The sequence below is a fragment of the Vidua chalybeata genome (assembly GCF_026979565.1).
Source record: "Vidua chalybeata isolate OUT-0048 chromosome W unlocalized genomic scaffold, bVidCha1 merged haplotype SUPER_W_unloc_13, whole genome shotgun sequence".
NCBI lineage: Eukaryota > Metazoa > Chordata > Aves > Passeriformes > Viduidae > Vidua > Vidua chalybeata.
The window spans coordinates 390532-415434 of NW_026530324.1; the positions used below are offsets into that span (position 1 = coordinate 390532).

General features: G+C 43.1%; 1 protein-coding gene across 4 annotated transcripts in view; it reads left to right on the forward strand.

Annotated features, from left to right (window-relative positions):
• Positions 1 to 24903, forward strand: part of LOC128782868 (spindlin-Z-like) — a 119096-nt gene that overhangs the window by 37234 nt on the left and 56959 nt on the right. The window contains exon 1 of one of the 4 annotated variants that reach the window (XM_053933357.1): positions 17645 to 17724. The exons of 2 other annotated variants lie outside the window; for them this stretch is intronic. The gene's annotated coding sequence lies outside the window, so the exon portion shown is untranslated. Of the gene's footprint in view, positions 1 to 17644; positions 17725 to 18488; positions 18528 to 24903 lie in introns of those variants that run through there. One more of the 4 variants, XM_053933360.1, reaches the window with a different exon arrangement.

Below are 24903 nucleotides of genomic sequence, written 5' to 3' on the forward strand. Positions count from 1 at the left end.
GTGGGCCCTCGGCCGGGTAATAATTAGTATTGACTCTATGATTCACAGAAGGCTGATTAATCTCTTTATTATTATATTATTATTATTAAGAAACCCATTGCTTTTATAGACCATTACAATACAGCTGGACCTAATTGGTCCTCTAATTAAAATATCATCACCATTAGTTAAGAAACTACCCTTTGGTAAACAAACCTCCATAACACATTCCACATGTTCACAATAACAGGTGCAGCAAGATAAGAATTATTTATCATTCTTTTCCCTGATCTTCTCACAGCCTTTCCCAGAAAGGCCTGGGAAAGTTATCTGTTGCTCTCTGTGGCCAGATAGCTCCTGCCACAGGTATGCATGTGTAGTTTCCCACTGCCATCTCTATTACATTTATTTTTCTGTACTTTTTTCATCACTTCAGTTTTGTAGTCATGCTTTTAATTTTTGCCTCTGTGGTGATAAACAGGTTTTTTTATGCCTATAGCTAATTGTTATCATCAGTTGACATATTGATAGTTTGTCCGGTTTAGTGAACATGTAGTGTTATCATTGTCACTTATTTTATAATTAGCCTGTATGTCTTCAGGTTCAGTGTTTTAAGTCTGGAATGGCTGGTATGGTTTCTTCAGTAGTGGGTTATAGGACTTTCTTGGTTTTGTTTTGTTTTTTTTTTTTTTTTCCTTTCTTTCTGTAAAGAATTGCAGGGAGATATAGAGAAGCATACAATTAAATGGAATGAAGAAGACTGATCAGATGTTCCAATAGTATTTCCAGCTTATTCAAAGCCCAGTACAGTGGGAGAAGCCATAATATGTGAACTATTGAAGTAGACCAGCCAAGATGATCATCCTTTTTGCAGGCACTTCTAACTATTCATCAAAGAAAGATAAGCACTTTGAAAAGCTCTGGACAGACAACATCTAATTTCTACACCACAGTACTGGTGTGAATGTAATATCATCAATGGTTATGTTCCTAATAAATTCTTTCTGCATTTTATATGAAAAGCAAAGGATGAAACATAAAATATTACAAAAGCACACCATTCTTTTGATGAAAGTGAAGTTACCCTTTTTCCCCTTTTCTGTTGTTTTTTTTTTTTTTTTTTAATCAATTCCACAAATGGAAAAATTAGCTGGCTCTGATTAGTTTGTTTGCTTGGGGAGGGGAAGAAATTACCCTGGGATTTTTTTGTACATCTACATTTCTAGTACATCTACATTTTGGGAGGGGGAGGGGAAAGCAGGGGAGCAAGAGAGAGTGCCATGTGGTTTGGAGAGTCTTGGCAAGGGCACTGAATTGGGGAGTACCATTCCTAAGCCACGACAACCAAGCACTGAGGCTGGTGTCACCAGCAGCATTTTGGGTTCTTTGATCATGGGTTGGTCTACACTGTGCCAGGCCTTTTGGCAACAGACAACATGCACTTGTGTCCTGGTTTCAGCTAGAGTAGAGTTATTTTCTTCTCAGTAGCTGTTTCAGTGCTGTATTTTGGATCCGTAATGAGAGTGATTTTGATACAATGATGTTTTGTGGATTTGCTAAGTCATGTTTCTCCTAAGCCAAGGACTTTTTCCTTCTCTCATGCTCTGCCGGTGAGGAGGTTTGCAAAAAAACTTTGAGGAAGCATAGCTGGGACAAGTGATCCAAACTGACCAAAGGGATATTCCACAACATAGAACATCAAGCCCAGTATATAAACTGGGGGAAGGTAGCTGGAAGAAGAGCCAATCTAGGTTTGGGAAGGGGGGGTCTGGCATTAGTCAGCAGGTGGTGAGCAATTGCATTATACATCACTTCTTTTTCCCCTTTTTATTTTATTTACCATTTATTTATGTTATAAATAGAGGCGAATAATTTGTTCAGCCTTTCAAGAGTCAATCAGAAATTTATTGATTACAGCAAGCGATAGCAAGCAAACAGCGCTGGGTGCAGCCGGGGAGTCCCCGCTCCGCAAAACGGCCCACACACCGTTTTCCCCCTTCCCACAGTCTTTTTATACTTTTTTTTTCCGGGGCCGCGGTATCTCTGGGTGTACTCTGCGCTTGCGCCTTCTGTTGCTAGGGGGTTGTCTTCTACTCTCTGTTGGTCGCCCGAGGGAAGCTCCTCTCTTCTTCCCCGGCGAAAGTCCACAGCCCTGCAATGGTCTTTTCCATATGCACCTAAGTTCTAATTACACAACCAGCTTAAGTAATCAACATACTAACTAGTTTCTGTCTGGCGGTTTTCTGTTATCTACACAAGGCTTCTCCTTTGATTCTCTGTTATCTACACAAGGCTTCTCCTTTGATTTTCTGTTATCTACACAAGGCTTCTTCTTTCTGCCTTGATGAACAAAGAGTCTTTTCTAACTTATCACAATCCCCCCCTTTTCTTTTTCTTTATTTTGTTCATCAAACCTTTTTAGTTCTTGTAAGCTAAGCGCTAAGGTTTCATTAGTCTCAGGATCCTCTGGTACGGGTTCATATTTGGCCCTTATTAACATGAGGTGAGCAGCCTCCAATCTCCTCTTTACTATGTCTATGATCCTATTAAAAATGCACGGGCCAAAGGTTAGTCCCAAAATCAGTAAAATTAGGGGCCCTGCCATTGTGGACAATAGGGTAGTCAGCCACGGGGAACTGTTGAACCAGGTTTCATACCAACCTTGTTGGGCTTCTCTTTCTCTTTTTTGTTTTTCTAATCCTTCCCTTAGTTTTGTCATTGTATCCCTGACTACCCCTGTGTGATCTGCATAGATACAACACTCCTCTCTGAGCGCTGCACATAGCCCTCCTTGCTGTAGGAGCAGGAGGTCCAATCCTCTCCTGTTTTGCAAAACTACTTCAGATAGAGATCTCACTGATTTCTCTAAGGCTGATATCGATTGCTCTATTCGCTCTAAGTCCTCGTCTATTGCTACCCTTAGAGAGTGAAATTCTTTCGTTTGTTTTACTAAGGAGGCCACTCCCGTGCTTACACCTGCTCCCCCCATGAGCATTAAAGCAGCCACTGTAAGTGTAGTAAAAGGTTCTCGTTTTTGTAGATGGTGTGCTGGGGTAGTTTGTAGGTTATATACATAGTCTTGAGGGTGATAGATAATTTTTGGGATTATGACTACTTGTATGCAGTAATCTGAGGTCTCATCGAAAATTTCCAGGGAGATGCAGGGTGTGAGTCCTCCTTTTGCACAGATCCACTTTGTGTTTTTAGCAGGGAGTAACTACTTGGCTGGCTTATCTTCTTGTTTTGCTGTAGTTATTATTTCGCACAGGAATTCCATGTGCTGGGGCACTTGGCCAATGCATCTCCCCTTCCCCGTTACTGAAGCTAATATGATTCCTTGCCCCCGCGGATCTTTCCAATTACATGAAGGGGGGTTACTGCCATTTGTACGTCTCGCCTTTTCTGATATTCTGATAGCTTCATAAAATGGGGGTTTAACATCAAAGCAGAGCCAACAATGCTCTGTAAGCCGGGGGTTAGTTACATTCAAGACCCGGTACGCTCCCTCTACCAGCTTCCAAAGGGTGTTAAATCGAGAATCCTCGCTAGGGGGTGCTATTGTCTGGGTGACAACATTTGAATTTTCCATTCCTGAGTTACTTTGATTATTGATTATTTCAACATGGCTTGGCTCTCCATCTTTAGCTATTACCGGGTTAGGGCCTACTGGTCGGGTATCTGGTGAGATAGGCTCCTTCTTTATGGTGAACATGTTGCCTCTGTCCTTACCAGGTTCCACATACCGAAAACCCTATGTCCGTCCCACTGTCCATCCTGGATCTAATGGTTTAGTTACATTCAGATACACAAATTGACAATTCCCCTGATTGACTATGCCACCCGACCAGTCCTTCTGTGGAGCTTTACAGCCGTAGGGTCCCCAAGAAACAGTAAGCCATTGATCTCCTTCTACTGGCCAATCCCATGCTATTGTTTCACAGCCCCAATACCCACAGAAGTATTCCCCGGGGTAATTGCAATATCCCTTTCCTGGATTTGATGCTGGACACATATAGAAACCTATTTTATTTAGACATGGTTCGATGGGGGCCAGTGTGCATAATGACAGTGTAAAGCTAGGAGATCTGGATGATATCCGAGTTTGGATTTCTTTCCCATCTACTCGGGTTAGTATCCACTTAAAGGGTTGATGTGAGAATTGAGAATATCCTCCTGGCAATAACATAATCAGAGGTACAATAATGATAACTTGCCAAGGAGGGTGGAGTCCTGTTTTTGCATTTAACTCATGATTTCCTACGATTTTCCTTTTAGCTTGTTGACCTTTTTGTTTACCAGGGGTGGTTGAGTCGGTACCTTTTGGGAGATTATCAATACCCAGTCGGTAATATTTGGAGTATCTCTGCATTATTCTACTTGGGATTGGGAAGAGCCTGGTTCTTTCCCCTCTGCCTCGCCCGCCAACTCGGGTGCTTCGAGCCGCGGGGATTACCATCTTCTCGGCAGCAGCGGTACTCTCCAGTGCGTCCATTCCCTTTTCCCCTTCTAGCCTTATACTGCTCCCAGTTCTTATCCTTGACCAGGGATGAGTCACACGGGATTTCTTTCAGCTCTTTCCGACAACACCGGTTTACAATATGGGCAACAAGGGGGCAGGTTCATTCAGGTGGAAGCAAAAATTCTCAGGGTTAACCCCTTTTCTGTAAACCTCTCACCACTCTTCTGATTTGAACCTTACTCACTTATTCTCCAATTCCCCTAACTCTAATATGATTCTTGTTAATCCTCGCTCTAGCTTGTAGCAGCTGAAGCAAATCCCAGTAGGTGGCTTTCCTTTGTAGCAATGGACTTACCACCGTTCTTGGCAAGTTTTACAAACAAAGCACACAAAAGGATAACAGTCACAACGTATTTCTTCAGATACTACTCTATAATCATCAGCCGAGGGGTAAGTGTACCCTTTTTGTTCCCCCTCTTGGTCTATCTGGATTACCCACACTGAGTCCGTTAGTTCTTCTTCAAGGTGACCTTCAGGTTTCCGGGTTGGCTCGTTACTTTCCAATGGTCAGCCGTAGTGATCGGTCCTTTAACTCAGCTTGCGTGGGTCCATCCCTTCTCGGCGGTCCGAATTGCAGTCTCTGTGGTGAGCAAAACAACGAAGGGGCCTTCCCAACGAGGTGTTAAAGAATTTTCTTTCCATGATTTAATGAGTACTCTATCTCCAGGTTTAATCTTATGTATTGCTAGGTCTAATGGAAGTCTCTGAGTTAACAGCCCCTTTTCCCTCAATTCTCTCCTTCTGTTCATAATTTGCACAATATAGGTATTGGTCTGAGAATCTTTCAAACAAGGGTGATCTACAGGGGCCTCCATGTCATAGGGCATTCCGAATAGCATTTCAAAAGGGGATATCCCCACATCAGTTCGGGGTTGAGTGCGGATATTTAATAGAGCCAAGGGCAAACACTTGACCCAAGACATCTTTGTTTCTAGCATTAATTTAGTTAGCTGTTTCTTGATTTCCCCATTCATCCGCTCCACTCTCCCAGAACTTTGCGGGTGCCATGGAGTGTGATACTTCCACTGGGTCCCCAGGGCGGTGAGAACATCTTTTGCTATTTTTGAAGTAAAGTGAGGGCCCCTATCAGAATCTAGGATCTCTATCATCCCGTATCTAGGTATGACTTGTTCTAAAAGTATCTTAACCACCGCATGAGACGTTGCTCTGGCGGTGGGGAATGCTTCTACATAATGTGTCAAGTGATCTATCAATACCAACAGGTACTTGTACCTCCCTATTTTGGGTAGTTCAGTAAAGTCTACTTGTATATGAGAGAAAGGTCTTTGTGCTAACTCTCTCCCACCCATTGGTCTCTCTCTTTGTTGCTGCTTGTTTACCTTTTGACAGGTTAGGCAGCGTTGGGTTACCTGTTTAGCTAGAGTATAGATTCCTATACGCATGTATTTGATAGCAAACTGATCGACTAAGGCCTGAGTGCCCCAATGGGTTTTATCATGTATAGCCTGCAGGATTCTCATGGCTACTCCTTTCGGGAGTACTTCTCGACCATCGGGTAATACCCACTTGCCTTCCTCCTTTTCCCGTATTCCCATTTGGTCTAATTTTTCTTTTTCTTGTACTGTGAATGTTAATAAATATTTCTTTGAGTCATGATACCAGCAATGTTTCTTTTGGGGGTTACCACAAGCACTTCTGATGGAATCATCTCTAAACATTTTACAACCTGACCAACACGGTGTTGTTCCTGAATCATCTCCACAAGCAGAGCAATCCTCCCTTTGTGTAACCTCAAGCTTATGTTTTAAAGTCAGTAGCGCAGCTCTCTTGGCCTCTTGATCAGCTAAATTGTTTCCCCTAATGGAGGCTCCTATTTCTGTCTGATGGCCACGGACATGCACTACTGCTATCCTTTCCGGATATCTGAGAGCTTGTAAAACTCGTCGGATTAATTCCTCATGTATTAACCCCTTTCCTTGTGAGTTAATTAATCCTCTCTCTTCCCAAATTTTACCGAAAGTGTGTACTACCCCATAAGCATATTTGGAGTCAGTGTAGATGGTTCCGGATTTTTCTTTTAACAATTCTAATGCTCTGAGTACTGCATATAATTCACATGCTTGTGCTGACCAGCTAGGGCTAAGGGGGCCAGATTCTATTATCCTGAAGGTTTTTCCATCCACCACAGCGTATCCAGATTTCCGTTTCCCCTCAACAACCCGGGAGGATCCATCTACATATAACCGGGCCCCTGAGGCTAGTTCTTCCTCTTCCAAATCTGGCCGTATTTTGGTTTGTTCCTCAATTTGTTGGAGGCAATCATGTGCCAGTTCAGTAGTTGGTTCCCCATATAGGAATTGAGCAGGATTTTGTAAACTTGTAGTTTCTATAGTCAATTTAGGGGATGATATTAGGATGCCCTCATATTTAAGCAGCCTGGCATCTGTTATCCATTTTTCAGCTTTTTGTTGCAAAACTCCCCGGATGTTATGAGGAGATAAGACCCGCAGCTCACTTCCAAAGGTTATTTTCCCTGCTTCTTCTACTAAGAGAGCAGCAGCTACAATTACTTGTAAGCAGGTGGGCCACCCTCTACTAACAGGGTCTAAAAGTTTTGAGAGATACGCCACTGGTTTTTTGTTCCCGGCCCAGTCCTGGGCCAGCACCCCATATGCAGTTCCCTCTTCCACATTAATAAATAGGAAGAATGGTCTTTTTAGGTCAGGGAGACTGAGGACTGGTGCATTCACCAATTCAACCTTTAGGGCCTTTAGTCGGTCCTCATCTTCAGGTGTCCACTTGAGTAATCATTTCTGAGTTAATTTTTCATACAGGAATTTAACTTTCCCACTAAAGTTCACTATCCACTGTCGACAGTATCCAAAAAGTCCTAAAAACTGCCATATCTGTCTCTTATTCTGTGGGGCTTGTAATGAGAGTATACCTTGGACCCTTTCAGCATCCAATTTCTTAGTTTCTTTGGTTAACTGATGTCCCAAGTATTTAACGTCTTCCTCTACAAACTGTAGCTTAGACTTTGAAACCTTAAGTCCCTTCAAACTCAGGAAGTTTAGTAGCTTTATGCTTTCTTTTCTTACTATCTCCTCCTCTTTGCCTGCGATTAGCAAATCATCTACATACTGTACCAAAGCTGTTCCTTCGCCTAAGGAATAATGTGCCAACATTTGCTCTAATGCTTGTCCAAATAAATTAGGGGATTCTGTAAATCCCTGAGGGAGGACAGTCCATCTTAATTGTTGCTTTCGATGGGTATCCGGGTCTTCCCATTCAAAGGCAAAATAATCTCTGGAGGCTTCTTTAAGAGGGCAGGCCCAGAAAGCATCTTTTAAGTCTATTACACTGTACCATTTATTTTCGGGGTCTAATTGACTTAAAAGTGTATATGGGTTAGCTACTACGGGAAATCTTTCAACAGTTCTTTTATTAATTTCTCTTAAGTCATGAACTAGCCTGTAACTACCATTCGGTTTCTTTACAGGTAAGATGGGTGTGTTAAAAGGAGACATGCATGGTTCGAGGAGACCTTGTTTTAAGAGTCTCTCAATTTCGGGTTTTAACCCTTGTCTCCCTTCTTGAGACAGAGGGTATTGTTTTATTCTCACAGGTATTTCAGGGTCCCGGATGGTTACTTCAAAAGGTTCGATATTCAATCTTCCTACAGTATCGGGGGTGTACCACACTTCTGGATTGATTTCAGCTTCATCCGCGGCCCGAAGGGGACACAGTTTTACGCTCAATTTCTCCTCTATTACTTCCACTCCTATTCCTAGTTCAATCATCAAGTCCCGTCCGAGTAGATTATAATCTGCCTCAAGAACTAATAAAAAGGATCCCACCCCCACTTTAGAATCAGTCTCCAAAAAGACATCTTTTATCACAGGTACTCCAAAAGGCTCCCCTTTTGCCCCAATTACCTGTACCGTGTCAGATGAAATTTTACACCCCCGAGGAAGGGTCTGGACGGTTGATCTTTCCGCCCCCGAGTCCACAAGGAACTCATATTCTTGCTGCTGGGGACCTATCTTTAGCTTTACCAGGGGCTCCGTTCTTTCTCTTGTCCCCAGCAGATAGAGCCCCTGACACCCCTAGTCTTCCTGAAACTGTTTTTCATCAGCTATCCTTTGTTGGCATTCCCGCTTAATGTGACCCCTCCTCCCACAGTAAAAGCAGGCAATTTTTCTCTCCTCCTTCCTCTTATCAATCCCATCAGTCCGCCTTGGAATTCGCTTATTTCCCCGCACGGCTGCCCCCTTCTGTAAAGGGGGGGCAGTTTTCTGCCCTTCCTGAACTGCCGCTACCATCATCCTAACTTGCTTTTTATGAGTTTCATCCTCCCTCCTTACATAAACTTTCTGCACCTCTCGCAATAATTCATCCAATCCTCTTCCTTGCCAATCCTCCAATTTTTCTAACTTCTTTCGAATGTCCACCCATGAGTTCGCTACAAACTGTGTTTTTAGCAAGGCCTCCCCTACTGGGGTATCAGGGTCCACTCCAGAATATAACTGAAAGATTTTTCTCAACCTTTCTAACCATTCTGTGGGGTCTTCATCCTTTTTTTGCTGTTCTCAAAAAGCCCTGTGAATATTCTGTCCTCGAGGGACAGATCTTCTTATTCCTTGTATTATAATGTTCCGCAAATCTGCCATATGGGCTCTGTGTTGCGGATCCTGGTTGTTCCAGTCAGGGCGTTGCATAGGCCACTTGGTGTCTGCGAGGGGCCCTTGTTGGTGTTCATCATCCCATATTCTCATCCCTACATCTCTAATCATCCTCCTTTCCTCAGAGGTAAATAATATACCTAAAATAGATTGCATCTCATCCCAAGTATAAACGTTCGGACCCAGAAATTGGTCTAATCTTTCGGTGACTCCAAGGGGGTCCTCTAAGAGATGTCCCATTTCCTTTTTGAACTCCCTCACATCTCCCGAGTTCAAGGGTACAGACACATATCCAACTCCTAAGATTTGGGCTGGTTGCCCCGGTTGTCCTGCATTAGGGTTAGGGACCATCCCCATTCCTGCTTCTCGGAGTGGGAACAATCCCAATTCCTCCCGCCTTTTCCTAATCTGGCTTCTAGTTACCCGCTGGTTATTCCCCTGGAGCTCGGCATTCAACTCATCCCCCTCTGAGTCATCTTTTGCTGAGTCGTTTTGTGCCGGGGCAGAGGGGTCAGGATGTTGTGGTGAATGTGGAGGCAGGGGAGGGTAAAGGTTCCGGGGAGGAGAACGGGGAGGGGGAGCTGGTGGTAGAGGAGGTGATGGAGGGGGAGGAGCTATGTAGGGTGGAGGGGTGGAATCGGGTAGGTCTGTATCTTCTTTCAATCTTTTCTTTTTCTCCCTAGTACAGAGTGCAAACAGCTTAGTGCGAGTTTCCCCCATTATCCAGAGGGAGGCGTACTCGCTCTTCTCTGAGTTCGAGGGCTCTTTAGAATTCACATAAATATTTAAAGCCTGACATATCCAATCCTCAAATGAGCCAAACACTGGCCAGTACAAATGGTCTCCTCTTATTTGTTTCCCTCCCCAAACCTCTATGCAGTAGTGCACTATTTTCACCTTGTCCTTTCCTTTCCTGGAGGGGAAGGAATCCCAACTTTTAATCATTAGTCCTAATGGACTATCTGGAGGAATCTGGGGAAGCTTTACAGGGTTTCCCCCACCCATGGGACCAGAGGGCTTGCTTTTCCTCTGTCCCATCTTCCGGAGTGCCTTCTTACACACACACCTCTACGCTTCCCTCAATTCGTGGCCCAGCCCGTCGCCGGGTGTGAGAAACGCACTACTATGAGGTCCACACTCACGTCATCTCACAGAGACGTCTCATTCATTACACTCCGGGATCCCAACCCCACCCGAGCAGGCCCCGCTCCCTCCGAACGGAGCAACCTCAGTAGCCCCGAAGGACCACTGAAAGGTACTTACACAGTCCTGTGTCTTCGCCCGGGACTTCGTGCACAAAGATTAAGGAGTTGCCGGCTCTTCTTTGCTTTGCTTGCCACCGAATTTGGGTTCGTCGGTAAGGGTCCCAGAGGGGGACTCCTGAGCGGGGCTTGCTGCCAAGGCAGCGAGGGCGCCTCCCCGTGAGGAGCTTCCAACGGATAGCCCTTATCCGAGTCACAGCACCAGATTGTTATAAATAGAGGCGAATAATTTGTTCAGCCTTTCAAGAGTCAATCAGAAATTTATTGATTACAGCAAGCGATGGCAAGCAAACAGTGCTGGGTGCAGCCGGGGAGTCCCCGCTCCGCAAAACGGCCCACACCCCGTTTCCCCCTTCCCACAGTCTTTTTATACTTTTTTTTTCCGGGGCCGCGGTATCTCTGGGTGTACTCTGCGCTTGCGCCTTCTGTTGCTAGGGGGTCGTCTTCTACTCTCTGTTGGTCGCCCGAGGGAAGCTCCTCTCTTCTTCCCCGGCGAAAGTCCACAGCCCTGCAATGGTCTTTTCCATATGCACCTAAGTTCTAATTACACAACCAGCTTAAGTAATCAACATACTAACTAGTTTCTGTCTGGCGGTTTTCTGTTATCTACACAAGGCTTCTCCTTTGATTCTCTGTTATCTACACAAGGCTTCTCCTTTGATTTTCTGTTATCTACACAAGGCTTCTTCTTTCTGTCTTGATGAACAAAAAGTCTTTTCTAACTTATCACAATTTACCATTATTATTACATTTTACTTTATTTTCAATTATTAAACTGTTCATATCTCAACATGCAAGTTTTACTTAGATTTTCCCCCCCCCCCCATTCCACGGGGCAGGGGGATGGGGGAAAGAGAGAGACATTGAGCAAGCAGTTTCATGGTTTTTTAGCTCCAGCTGGCCTTAAAACCATGACAACCTGTCTCAAATGGGGAATAGGATCTTTGTGCAGCAGTTAGCAGGGCTCATTAAAAGAGCTTTAAACTAGATTTGATGGGGGAAAGGGATGAAACCAGGCTCCCTTGAGAAAAGCCTGGTGGCAGCACTTCAATATTTAAGGGACAGTGTGTTAGCAAGTTCCTTTGGACTACTCCACTATGTGCTTAGTACACTAGAGCACATTTTAAATGCCCTGATCCTAATGAGTGCAATGCCCTAGCCATCTCAGTGGAGGTAGGGGATGGGGACCTATGCATCAGCAAAGACACTAGGGTTATTGATGTGGTAGAAACCACAGAGACACCAGAGAATGGTCACATAGGAATTAGGACGTCTCCCCCTAAAAAGGTTTGGGATCAATAGCCCAACTGAAGTGCATCTGCACCAATGCACACAGCATGGCCAACAAACAGAAGGAGCTAGAAGCCATTGTGCATCAGGAAAACTATGACAGTAAACATGGTGGGATGACCCCCACAACTGGAGTACTGCAATGGATGGCTAAAAACTCTTCAGAAGGGACAGGTAAGGAAGGAGAGGGAGTGGGTAGCCCTGTATATTAGGGAGTGTTTTGATTATCTAGAGCTTGATGACAGTGATAAAAGGGTTGAGTGTTTATGAGTAAGAATCAAGGAGAAGGCCAACAAGACAGATATCCTGGTGGGAGTCAGTTATAGAGCACCCAACCAGAGTGAAGAGACAGACAAAATATTCTATGAGCAGCTTGAAGAAGTCTTGTGATCACTGGCCCTTGTTCTCATGGGGGACTTCAACCTACCAGATGTCAGCTGGAAATACAACAGACCAGACAGGAAATGGTCTAGGAGGTTTTGGGAGTGTGTTATATTCCTGACACAGTTCATGACTAAGCCAACTAGGGAATGTATTGGGATCCAATTAGTGAGAGATGCCTCTGCCTGAATTAAGGTGCATACAAGATCATATGCCGAAGTCAATAGTACAGATTTAATTTAACAGTAAATGTGAGGTAGAGAGATAGAAACAGAAATGGGGGGGGGGGGGGGGGGGGGAGGAGGAGAGAGAGAGAGAGAGAGGGGTCAAGCAGAAGACAGTCACTACCCACGAATCCAGAGGTGTCCCATTGGTCCTTCTTCACCCTGGGCTTCTTGGTGGTGGGAATCCCAGAGTTGTTCTTCTGGGGGTTTCACCTTTATACAGTCCAAGTTCCAAGTATCCACAGAGTAGTCACAAGTGCCATTCCCATAACTTGGGGTGCTAACATGTATGAACAGTTGCTTCCTTTCCTACAGCAATTTGCCACATTTGGAATTTTTGTCAAGATGTGTTAACCAGGATGTGCTAACCAGATCTCACCTCTACCAGGCTTGGAATTAGTGCCTTCCTGTTGTAAATTCCTCCCTTCTGTGCTTATCTCAAGTTCCTGCTGTGGTGGCTTATCTTATGGCAAGTTCCTTCTGTGGCCTTGACAGTGTTTGAGGCGGGCAACTGTGCTCTTTAAGTCCTTACAGAAGGTTCTTGATCTGTTGTTTGTGAACAAAGAAAGACTTGTGGGTGATGTGATGGTTGAAGGCAGTCTTATGAAATGATAGAGTTTTCAATTCTGAGATGTAATGAGTTGGGTCAGCAGTACTGCTATCCCAGAATTCAATGGCCAGTTTAGGAGACTGAGAAAGTCCTTTGGGAGGCAGTCCTGAAGGGCAAAGGAGTCCAGGAAGGCTGGATGTGCTATAAGAAAGAAATCTTAAAGGAGCAGAAGCAGGACATCCCCATGTGCTGAAAGATGAGCTTGTATGGAAGATGACCGGCCAAGCTAAATAGAGAGCTTTGTCTGGAACTCGGGGAGAAAAAGAGAGTTTATCACCTCTGGGAAAAGAGGCAATCAATTCAGGAGGACTAATGGATATTGGGAGGTTGTGCAGGGAGAAAATTAGAAGGGCCTAAGCCCAACTAGAGCTTAATCTGAATACTGCTATAAAAGACAATCAAATCTGTTTCTATAAATACATTAGCAACAAAAGGAGGGCTAAGGAGAATCTCCATCCTTTATTGGATGTGAAGGGAAACAGTGACAAAAGATGAGGAAAGGGTTGAGGTACTTGATGCTGCTTTTTCCTCTCTCTTGAATAAGACCAGCTGTTCTCAGGCTACCCAGCCCATTGACCTGGAAGACAGAGACGGGGAGCAGAGTAGGGCCCCCATAACCCAAGGGGAATTGGTTAGAGACCTTTTACACTACTTAAACATGCACTAGTCTATGGGACAGGATGGGTACAAGGGTACTGAGGGAGCTGGCCGAAGTGCTCACCAAGCCACTTCCAAATGTTTATCAACAGTCCTGGCTAACCAGGGAGGTCACAGTTGGCTGAAGGTTAACAAAAATGATGCCTATGTAGAAGAAGGGCTGGAAGGAGGATCCAAGAATCTATGGGCATGTCAGCCTGACCTTGGTGCTGGGGAATGTTATGGAACAGATCATCTTGAGTGCCATCATGTGACATGTACAGGCCACCAGTTGATCAGGTCCCATCAGTTTGGGTTTATGAAAGGCAGGTCCTACTTGACTGACCTTATCTCCTTCTATGACAAGGTTACCCACTTAGTGGACAAGGGAAAGGCTGTGGATGTTTATTACATATAGGTAAAAACCTTATAAAAGAAAGGCCTTGTAAAATCATGGCTTAGGCCTGCTACTTCAGCTAAGTACAGCTGGCAGCTAGCCTGATAAGTTCCCATTATAAAACTGTCAGCTTTCATGAGAATGGAATCCTGTAACAGTGAAAATCTAGTTATTCTAATGAGAAAGAATTCTAAGACTGTGTCTGTTAATGGCACCTGTGAAAACTATCCTGAATTGTTGAAAAGAAGAATGCAAACAAAGAGTGTAGTCAGCAGGTAGGCACCTCTGGTGAACTGACCAATCAAACGGGGTAACAAATAGTTACCAACCAATTGGAGTTGAGCACGAAACTTTTGTAAAACCCTATAAATTTGGGATGTGGAAATAAACTGGAGCTTCTCTCTCACTGCTTGAACAAGAGTGTATGTCTCATCTCATTTCCATCTCTAATGTGAGGTCATAGCAACAGATGTTGTCTACCTGAACTTCAGTAAAGCCTTTGATGCCATTTCCCACAGCATTCTTCTGGAGAAACTGTTCATGGCTTGGACAGGTGTCCTCTTCACTGGGTAGAAAAGCATTTGAATATCTGGGCCCAGAGAGTGATGGGGAATGGCATTAAATCCAGTTGGCTTCTGGTTGCAAGTGGAGTTCCCCAGGGCTCAGTATTGGGATGGGTTTTATTTAATTTATTGATGATCTAGATTATGGGATCAAGTGCATCCTCAGTAAGTTTGTAGGTGACAGCAAGTTGGACAGGAGTGTTGATGTGCTTGAGGGTAGGAAGGCTCTACAGGAGTAATCTGGACAGACTGGATCAATAGGCAAGGCCATTTGTATGAGGTTCAATAAGGCAAAGTGCCAGGTCCTGCACTTGGGTCACAACAACCCCATGCAACACTACAGGTTTGAGGAAGAGTGTCTGGAAAGCTTCCTGGCAGAAAAGGATGTGAGAGTGTTGGTTGACAGCTGACTGAATATAAGCCGGTGTGTGCCCAGGTGGGCAAGAAGGCTAACAGCCTCCCGGCTTGTATCAGAAATAATGTGGCCTGCAGGACTAGGGAAGTAATTGTCCCTTTCTACTCAGCACTGGTGATACTTCACCTCCAATACTATGTGCAGTTTTGGGCCCCTAAGTACAAGAAAGACATTGAGATACTAGGATATGTCCAAAGAAGGGCAACGAGGCTGGTGAAGTGTCTAGAGCACAAGTCTTATGAAGAGTGGCTGAGGGAACGAAGGTTGTTTAATCTGAAAGAACAGGGGGCTGAGGGGATCTTAAAGGACTCTACAAGGACCTGAAAAGAGGTTGTAGCAAGGTGGGTGTCAGTCTCTTTTCCGAGGTAAGAAGTGATATGTCAGAAGTAAATGGCCTCAAGTTTTGCCAGGAGAGGTTTAGATTGGATATTAGAAAAATTTTCTTCACAGAAAGGGTTATAAAGCATTGGAACAGGCTGTCCAGGGAAGTGGTTGAGTCACTACCCCTGGAGGCATTGAAAAGACATGTAGATATGGTACTTAGGGACATGGTTTAGTGGTTGCCTTGGCAGTGTTATGTTTGCACTTGGACTCAATGATCTTAAAGGTCTTTTAGAACCTGAGTGATTATATCGTTGCAGCAATAAAGCTTTTACTTTCAAGATACTAGGAGATTTGGGAAAGGCCAGTAAAATATCTACTTGTATTGACTGGTTTTGGTGGATGGTAGGTGCTGAATAAATAGGAAGATGCTGTGAGTCAATTTCTCACAATATTAGCAGGAAGAAAAACTTTTTCTCATTATCTTGTGCTATATATAAAATAAATAGCAATGCATCTCTTGGGTTGATCTAAAAAGGAATAAATTTGCTTTGTTTCTTTGGTCAGCTACCTTATTCATGTCAGAAACATTGCTTAATTTAACATTTATGGAAGCTGTAATATAAAAAAACAAGTAAATTATGGATGCACACTGAGAGGTATTTTTCATTAGAAAGATTCATTTCTTCTACCTAGAAGAATAATCTACAGCTGAACTTCTTGCATGGTCTACTAAGGAGTTCTGATAATCCAGACTTGGCATGTCCTTGGATTAGTTTTCATTAAAATCCCATTAGTGATTTGAAAGATAAAATATAAGTATGCTTACAAAATTTGAAAGCATTTTGGGCTGCATACTTTTTCAAAAATAATTGGAAAGTACAGAAATATAATAAACAGAATACACAATGTGACAACTATAATGAGCTTATCCTTCTGTCAAGAAAATCATTTAAAGTAGATGTTAATTTTGAGGACTCTTCCAGGCATACTTATTTATTATGCTATTTCATTATACATATTACAGAGAGGGGGAATGCACTTTGCATCTTTTTCTGAAGCCTTCAGCATACAGAATAGTTCAGGAATAATTGGAAAACCTGTAGACTGACAATGTGGACATTTTTATGCAAGCTGTTGCTTTCTTTTTTTGTATGAATTGTTAACTTTTTTCCCAGAAATGTTAGTAAAATGAAATGCTGGAAAAAACTCAAATATGCTTGAGAGTTTAGTTAAAGTATAGTTTTGCATAACCATTTAAAATAATGATTTGGGATTGTATGGATAATGTTGTTTACTGCTGAGTATAATCTCCTTCTGTTATTCTCCAAAAGAAGCTAGAATGACATTTTTCTTAAAATGTATGAAGAGAATTGAACAGTGTGATAAATTCTTCTTGTTTCTGAGGGCTATGATTAGCATACTTCATTAGGGGATTGGACTATCTACATCGTAGCAGAATTGTTAAGGCTCCCAGTGGAAGAAATAAAATTCACCAACTTGTCAGTGAAGTTGTAACTTAATTGCTGATGTCCTGGGAAATTAAAGTAATAGAAAGGAGAGGTTTCTTTTCTACCAAATCTTGTTAACCTTTTTGTATGTCACTGCAGGAGAGACATGTACTGAGTTAGTCCATAACTTTATAAATACAGAAAGAACTCCATCCCTGTAACACTTCTCACAGAAACAACATTGCATTAAATCCCAGTGTTATCTTTTCCTCCTTAAAAATTATACTGGATTACTAGGAGAACTCAGACAGTATTTGCATTGGTTATGGAACTTGAATCAAGTTCATCAGATGGACAGATCTTACATGTGATAGAAACAAGGAGTTTTAGATCTTGGATATGAATCAACAAGGTGTTAAAACAGATGATCCAGGGGCCTTTTCAACTTTGACAATAATAGGAGGAAAAGTTAACTTGTTTTAGAGGACAGGCAAGATTCAACCTTATGTCTGACTATTTTAGGAGGTTCAACTCTCATGCCCAAAGCTGAATTACAATAATTTTTCATTTTTCCAAAAAGAAAAAAAGCAATGCATTGTTAGTGATGCTAGCTGCTTGTGTTGCTTCTAAAGGTCTTCTAGAAATAGCTATGTTTGTAAAGAAACCAGAGAATAGTTTTTAAATGCTTAGGTTCTATAAAAAACAACAGCATGAGAGGCAGATGTTTAGTTTCTGGAAAATCTGTCCAGATGTTCAGTGTATTCTTTGCAGCTGGAACATTCTGCTTCTAGAAGGGTACTGATAATACCTGAAGCATTTTTAACACCAGTAGTTCTTGTTGTTGCAGGTTGCCTTCTATGTAGAGGACAAAAGTTGTGTCTCAAATGTGAAGAAAAGTACTATTGGAAGTGAGAAAATACTAAAGGAACAAATTCTCATCTGAAAACTTCAGCTGCAGAGAACAGGGAAGAAAGTAATGTGTAGTTAGTAGCCATATGCTTACATATGTGCTGTTTCAACTAAGCAATAAGTGGTAAGCAGATCTGAAAGAAGGATATCATATGGTTGCCTCCCCATAGAAGGGAAATGGTATCTATCTTCCTCCCTTTCTTATTCAAAAATCAATGTGTACTTGGAATAGGAATGGATTTCCTTTCTGGCTGTCTATAACTGACAGTCTAATTTACTAGCTTTAAATATAAAATAGGAAAACTTGTTTGTTTGTGTTTTCTATGAATACTGGTAATTCTATTCATTCTGTATACCTTGAAATTCTCAATTGTTTAATGTATATAAAAGCTTATGTGTCATATTTGTTACTAATATTTTTACTTGCTTTCAGCTGTACTAGATAAATTTCTTGGTGATTATAGAATGTGTTTCACCTTTTAGATTCATAAGGTAAAATGCCCACTTGAATTACTGATGTAGTTCTTTCTCCTTCGCTGTAAACAGTTGTGTATGCATGGAGGATACATCTGCTCTAGCACCTGGAAGACCTCCTCCCCCTTCTTCTTCACTGACCTTGGTCTTTGCAGGGCTGTTTCTCATATATTCTCACTCCTCTCTTTCAGCTGCTGCTGTGCAGCAATTTTCCCCCTTCTGTCAGACATATGAGCAGCTTCTGGTATTTTCTCACAAAAACCACCCCTGCAGTACCCCCCCTCCCAAAACCCAGTACAATAGTTTACTGTTTATTCTCTGTGTTTTCACTAGTGACCCACTGATTGAAGTCTTTGATACTTGTAAATGCAGTGCTGTTCGTAGTCATCCCTTGGAATTAGATGTTGTATGCTACTTATGGAGGCTGCCACTCTTTAAGGACATTCATGTTGGGTATGGAATTTCCGATGTATTCTTAAGGCTAACAAAATATTAAGCCAGTCAGATGGAGATTAGGTGTCATGGTCATAATTTGTAGGCTACTAGAATATCTGGAATAATCCTTTGATTGCAGTAGGATTTATAAGTGCATGAAAAAGTTCCTTCATTGCATACTTCCAAGAAGTAGAGGTTCAATTCTGGATATGAAAAAAGTAGTTCTTGATACATGGGGAAAAATTACCCCCTTCAGTGCTTAATTTCCAATCAGCTCAACTTTGGTAGTCAATTTCAGTGATATGGTACTAGTGTTCTTGAGATGTTAAATCTTTGGGAAATCTCACATTTTATGGTTGTTTTCATATGTGGATTTTATTTATTTTAAGATACCATGTATACTTCTGTGAATGTTTGAGACAAAGATTACCCTTCATTGTAGGGTGCATAGAGTTAACTTCAAAATTGATCTCTCTCCCAGTAATACGAAGCTTTTGAAGATGCAAGTCCTAGTGAAATATCTCCAAATTCTGGGTCCTTGAACTGGATATAGTGTGACATTCCTATAATTTAGACCATTTGTCCAGGATCGCAGTGTCAAATGTAGTAACTCTATATTTGGGGTTTTTTCTTTAGAATCATAGAATCATTAAGGTTGAAAAAGACCTCTAAGACCACAAGTCCAACCTTCAACTTAGCACTAGCACCATGTTCTCCACTAAACCATGTCCTGAAGTGCCATATCCACATGTTTTTTTGAACACTTTCAGGGATGGTGACTTGAACACTTCCCTGGGCAGCCTATTCCAATGCTTGACAACCCTTTCAGTGAAAATATTTTTTTTTCTCATATCTAATCTAAACTTCCCCTGGTGCAACTTGAAGCTATTTCATCTTGTCTTGTCACTTGTTACCTGGGAGAAGAGACCAACAACACCTCATACCACCACCTTTCAGGTAGTTGTAGAGAGCAATAAGGTTTCCCCTGAGCTTCCTTTTCTCCAGGCTAAACAACAGAATCACAGAATATGCTGACTTGAAAGGGTACCACAAGGCTCATTGAGTCCAATACCTGGCCCTGTACAGGACGATCCCCAAGAGTGTATTGTCCAAAAGCTTCTTGAAATCTGGCTGGCTTGGTACTGTGACCACTTCCCTGGGGAGCCTTTTCCAGTGCGCAACCACCCTCTGGGTGAAGAACCTTTTTCTAATATCTGATCTAAACCTCCCCTGACACAACTTGAGGCCATTCCCCTGTGTCTTGTCACTGGTCGCCAGAGAGAAGAGAATCAGTGTCTGCCCCTCCTCTTCCCCTCATGAGGAAGTTGTAGACTGCAATAAGGTCTCCCCTCAGTCTCCTCTTCTCCAATCTGAACAGACCAAGTGATCTCAGCTGCTCCTCTTATGGATTCCCCTCAAGACCAAGACATGCTCCAGACACTTCACCAGCTTTGTTGCCCTTCTCTGGACATGCTTCAGCACCTCAATGACCTTTTTGAAGTGAGGGGCCCAGAACTGAACACAGTAGTCGCGGTGTGGCCCTACCAGTACCAACTACAAGGGGACAATCACTTCCATAGTCCTGCTGGCCTCTCTATTTTTGATATAAGTCAGGATGTCATTGGCCTTCTTGGCCACCTTGGCACACTGCTGGGTCATGTTCAGCCAGCTGTCAACTAACACTTCCACATCCTTTTCTGCTGGGCATCTTTCCAGACACTCTTCCCCAACCTTGTAGCACTACATGGGGTTGTCATGACCCAAGTGCAGGACTCAGCACTTCAACTTATTGAACTCCATATGGTCAGCTTCAGCTCATCGATCTAGTCAATTGTTATGAACAAGAGTGTTTGAGATTGCTTAAAAAATCATTGTCAAGTGAATGAGCAAAAGCCAGATCCCTCTCCAGCAAAACAACACTTGCCCAACTTTGTGTCATCTGTGAACTTGCTTAGGGTGTACTTGATCCCCTCACCCAGGTCATTAGTGAGCATGTTAAACAGAACTGTCCCCAATACTGAGCCCTGGGGAACACCACTCATGACTGACTGACAGCCGGTTGTAACTCTATTCACCACCACTCTCTGGGCCCGGCCATCCAGCCAATTTTTTACCCAGCAAAGAGTTCACTTGTCCAAGCCATGGGAAGCCAATTTCTCCAGGAGAATGCTGTGGGAAATGGTGGCAAAGGCTTTACTGAAGTCTAGGTAGACAATATCTACAGCTTTTCTATCATCTACTAAGCAGGTGTCTTTTGTCATAGAAGGAGATCAGGTTTGTCAAGCAGGTCCTGCCTTTCATAAACCCATGCTGGCTGGGCCTGATCCCCTGCTTGTCCTGTATGCATCACATGATGGTACTCAAGATGATCTGCTCCATGCCCTTCCCCGGCACTGAGGTCAGGCTGATAGTCCTGTTGTTCCCCAGATCCCCCTTTTGACCCTTCTTATAGATAGGTGTCACATTTCTTATAGATAGGTGTCACATTTGCTAATTTCCAGTCACCCAGGACCTCCCTGGTTGACAAGGGCTGCTGCTAAATGATTGAAAGTGGCTTAGTAAGCACTTCAGCCAGCTCCCTCAGTACCCTTGGGTGAATCCCATCTACCCCCATCGACTTGTGGAGGTCTAAGTGACGCTGCAGGTCACTGACCTTTCCTTCCTGAATTATGGGGGCTTTATTCTGCTCCCCGTCTCTGTCTTCCAGCTCAGGAGTCTGGGTACCCTGAGGACAACTGGTCATACTGATCTATTAAAGAAATATGGATATTGATCTAGTACCGATATCCAACTGTGACGGACAAAAACTCTCTAACAGTTTAAAGTTAGAAAGTGTATGTTTATTGCGATGCCGGGCAGCGTGTGGGATAGCTCCCAAATACACACCGCCCCTTTCAAGTGATTACAGAGTCCTTTTATCCACACAAGAATTGAATACCCAAAATACAAATACATATTCATAATTTAGTACATCCCATTCCTCGCTTCGTATGCTAATAATTTCAAAAGCTATTAAGCATGCGTAGTTTGTTCCTTGAAATGGGTCGGTGGTCCCTTTCATGAGGAGGGGTCCCAAAATGAGGAAGTAAATGAAGTCTTCCTCATTCTGACCTTTCTACCTTTTCAATGCAAATATGACAAATGAACCTTGGTAGAACTCCCATTCCTTGTCTTCAATTGGTTTCAGAACAGAGGAGGCCCACAATTGTCTTATGTTCCTAAAAGGTATTTGTCAGTTTCTATATTCTTCATTATAAACCCAGCTAACTAAACACTGTGTTGACAAGCAATCAATTATTAGTTAACTACTAACTCTTAACTTCATCAAGGCCTACTCATTTATTTTAATTAACTCTAGTAAGGCTTATCTCTAACTAAAATCTTAGCTCCTCTAAAATCTCTAAATCTCTTAAAGTTTATGTTTCAATACTAAAGATTGAAAGATTGAGGCAACCAAGACATTCAGTACCTTGGCCTTTTCCTCATCCTTTGTAATTATGTTTCCCCCCACATCCAAGAAAGGATGGAGATTCTTCTTGTCCCTGCTTTTGTTGCTGATGTATTTGTAGAAACACTTTTTGTTCTCTTTTACAGCAGTGGCCAGAACCAAAGCTCTCTGTTCTGCCATGCCAGTTGTCTCTTGTGCTGGCTCATCTTTCAGCATGGGGACAGCCTGCTCTTGCTCCTTTAAGATTTCCTTCTTAAAGCGCATCCGGCCTTCCTGGACTATTTTTCCCTTAAGGACTGCCTCCCAAGTGACTCTCTCAACCAGTCTCCTAAATAGGCCAAAGTCTGCCCTCCAGAAGTCTAAGGTGGCAGTTATGCTGACATCTCTCCTTATTTCTCTCATAATTGAAAACTATAATTTCTTGATTGCTTTGCCCAAGATGGCTTCTGACTTTCACTGTGAGCAGTCTTTCTCTATTTACAATAAGCAGGTCCAGCAGGGCACCTTCCCTGGTTGTCTCATTCGCCAGCTGTGTCAGGAAGTTCTCTTCCATTCACTCCAGGAACCTCCTGGACTGTTTCCTCTCTGCTCTGTTGTATTTCCAGTAGACATCTGGTAGGTTGAAGTCCCCCATGAGAATAAGGTCCAGCAATCACAAGATTTAGCCCAGCTGCTTACAGAATATTCCATCTGCCTCTTCATCCTACTTGGGTGGTCTATAACACTCCCACCAGGACATCTGCCTTGTTAGCATTCTCCCTGAGTCTTACTGTAGTGGGTTGACCCTGGCTGGATGCCAGACACCCACCAAAGCTGCTCTATCACTCCCCTCTGTAACCGGACAGGAGACAAAAAATATAACAAAAGGATTCATGGATTGAGATAATGTCTGGGGGAGATCACTCACCAAATACTGTCACAGGCAAAACAGACTCAAATTTGAGGTATTAATTTAATTTATTACTCATAAAATCAGAGTAGGACAATGAGAAGTAAAATAAGATCTTAAAAACACCTTCCCCACATCCCTCCCTGCTTCCCAAGTTCTACCTCCTCCCCCCAAGCAGCGCAGGGAGACAGGGAATGAAGATTATACTCAGTTCATCACAAGTTGTTTCTGCTGCTGCTCAGGGAGAAGAGTCTGTCTCTTGCTCCAATGTGGGGTCTCTCCCACAGAAAACAGTTCTCCATGAACTTCTCCAGTGTGAGTCCATCCCACGAGCAACAGTCCTCCCCAAATTGCTGCAATGCGGGTCACTCTTCCATGGGGTGCAGTCATTCAGGCACAGCTTCTTCAGTGTGGATCCCCCACAGGGTCACAATGCCTACCAGGAAACCTGCACTGGCATGGGCTCCTCCCTCCATGGGTCTGCAGGTCCCTGCCAGGAACTACCAAAACCTGGCCATAAAAACCCAGTACACTTACTGATAAACAGTCAACTCTATAACTACCATCATGTGAGAGACTGAAATGATAAAGGTTGATGACTCAATCGGCCATTTGCGAAAGCAGCAGAGTGCTTTGCTGAGAGCAGGTTTTTACCCCCCCCCAACTGAAGGCAAGGAGGAGAAGTTTTGGATATGTGGTGGCAAAGCCTCTGATCTGCAAAAAACAGCCCAGGTGCAGAGGAGGTGTACATTTACCACCAGAGGATGACCACTACAAACTGACCTTTGTTTAGATAAACTTGTTGAGCCCTGCAATTGTATACTGGATAACCTGTGACTAATGTTGTTAACAAGCTGGGTTTTAAGCCAGATAAGGGAAAAGGCCCATAAGAAGCAGATCCTGCGTAGTGGGATAATGCTTTTTATCATGTCAATGTCCTCCCTCTCGATAAGGCTCAGGTGGAAAACTCATATATATACACCAGTCATTCAGTGTGCCTCTAATCCGCCCCAAGGGATCTATTAACAAGAACAAGGTCATAACACATTATCAAGCTCCAAAGAATCAAAACACTCCCAACATACAGGGCTACCCCACTGCCTCTCCTTCCTTGCCTATCCCTTCTGAAGAGTTTATAGCGATCCATTGCATCAGTCCAGTCGAGCAAATCATCCCACCATGTTTCTGTGATGGCAACTGTCATAGTTTTCCTGATGTACAATAGTTTCCAGTTCCTCCTGTTTGTTGCCCATGCTGTGTGTATTGGTGTAAATGCACTTTAGTTGGGCTAATAACCCTACTGCCTTTTTGCAGGGAGAAGCCCTTATTCATGTGACCATTCTCAGGTACTTCTGGGATTTCTAACACATCATTAACCCTTGCATCCTTACTTTTGCATGGATCTCCATCCCCTACCTCCACTGATATGGCAGACTGAAGGACCTTGGTAGCACACTGTCCCTCAAACATTTGCATAGTACCCCCAGGCTTATGTCTGTTGAGCCTGGTTTTGTCCCCATCCCCCTTCAAATGTAGTTTAAAGCTGTCTCAATGAGCCCTGCTAACTCCTGAGCTAAAATCCTTTTTTCCCCCCTTTGAGATAGATGGACCCCGTCTGTTGCCAGCGGGCTCAGTGTCATGTAAACTGACCCATGATAAAAACCCCCAAAATTCTAATGGTAACACCAGTCTCAAAGCCAGTTGTTCATCTGCGTGATTTTCCTGTTTATTGCCCCATCATTGGCTTTTTTTTTTGTTCAAGTCTATTGACAGATGGGTGCTGTAATGCAGACAAGAATATTTAACTTCCATGCCTTGCATCTCCCACAGTAACCATCTGTGTAAGCATAAGGGTGGTACAGACTAAACTAGAAACTATTCTAGAAACTTTCAGAGGAAATATGGGGGTTTGTCCCTGAAATACAATAAATTTTTGAAACAGGAATAGCTGTTTTGTGACTTGGGGAGGGTGAGAATCTTATGCTTTCATGCTCTCTCTAGTGGTGTTTTCATTATAATTTTCAAAGGTAGTATAGGAGTTCTGAAACTTAGTGCAT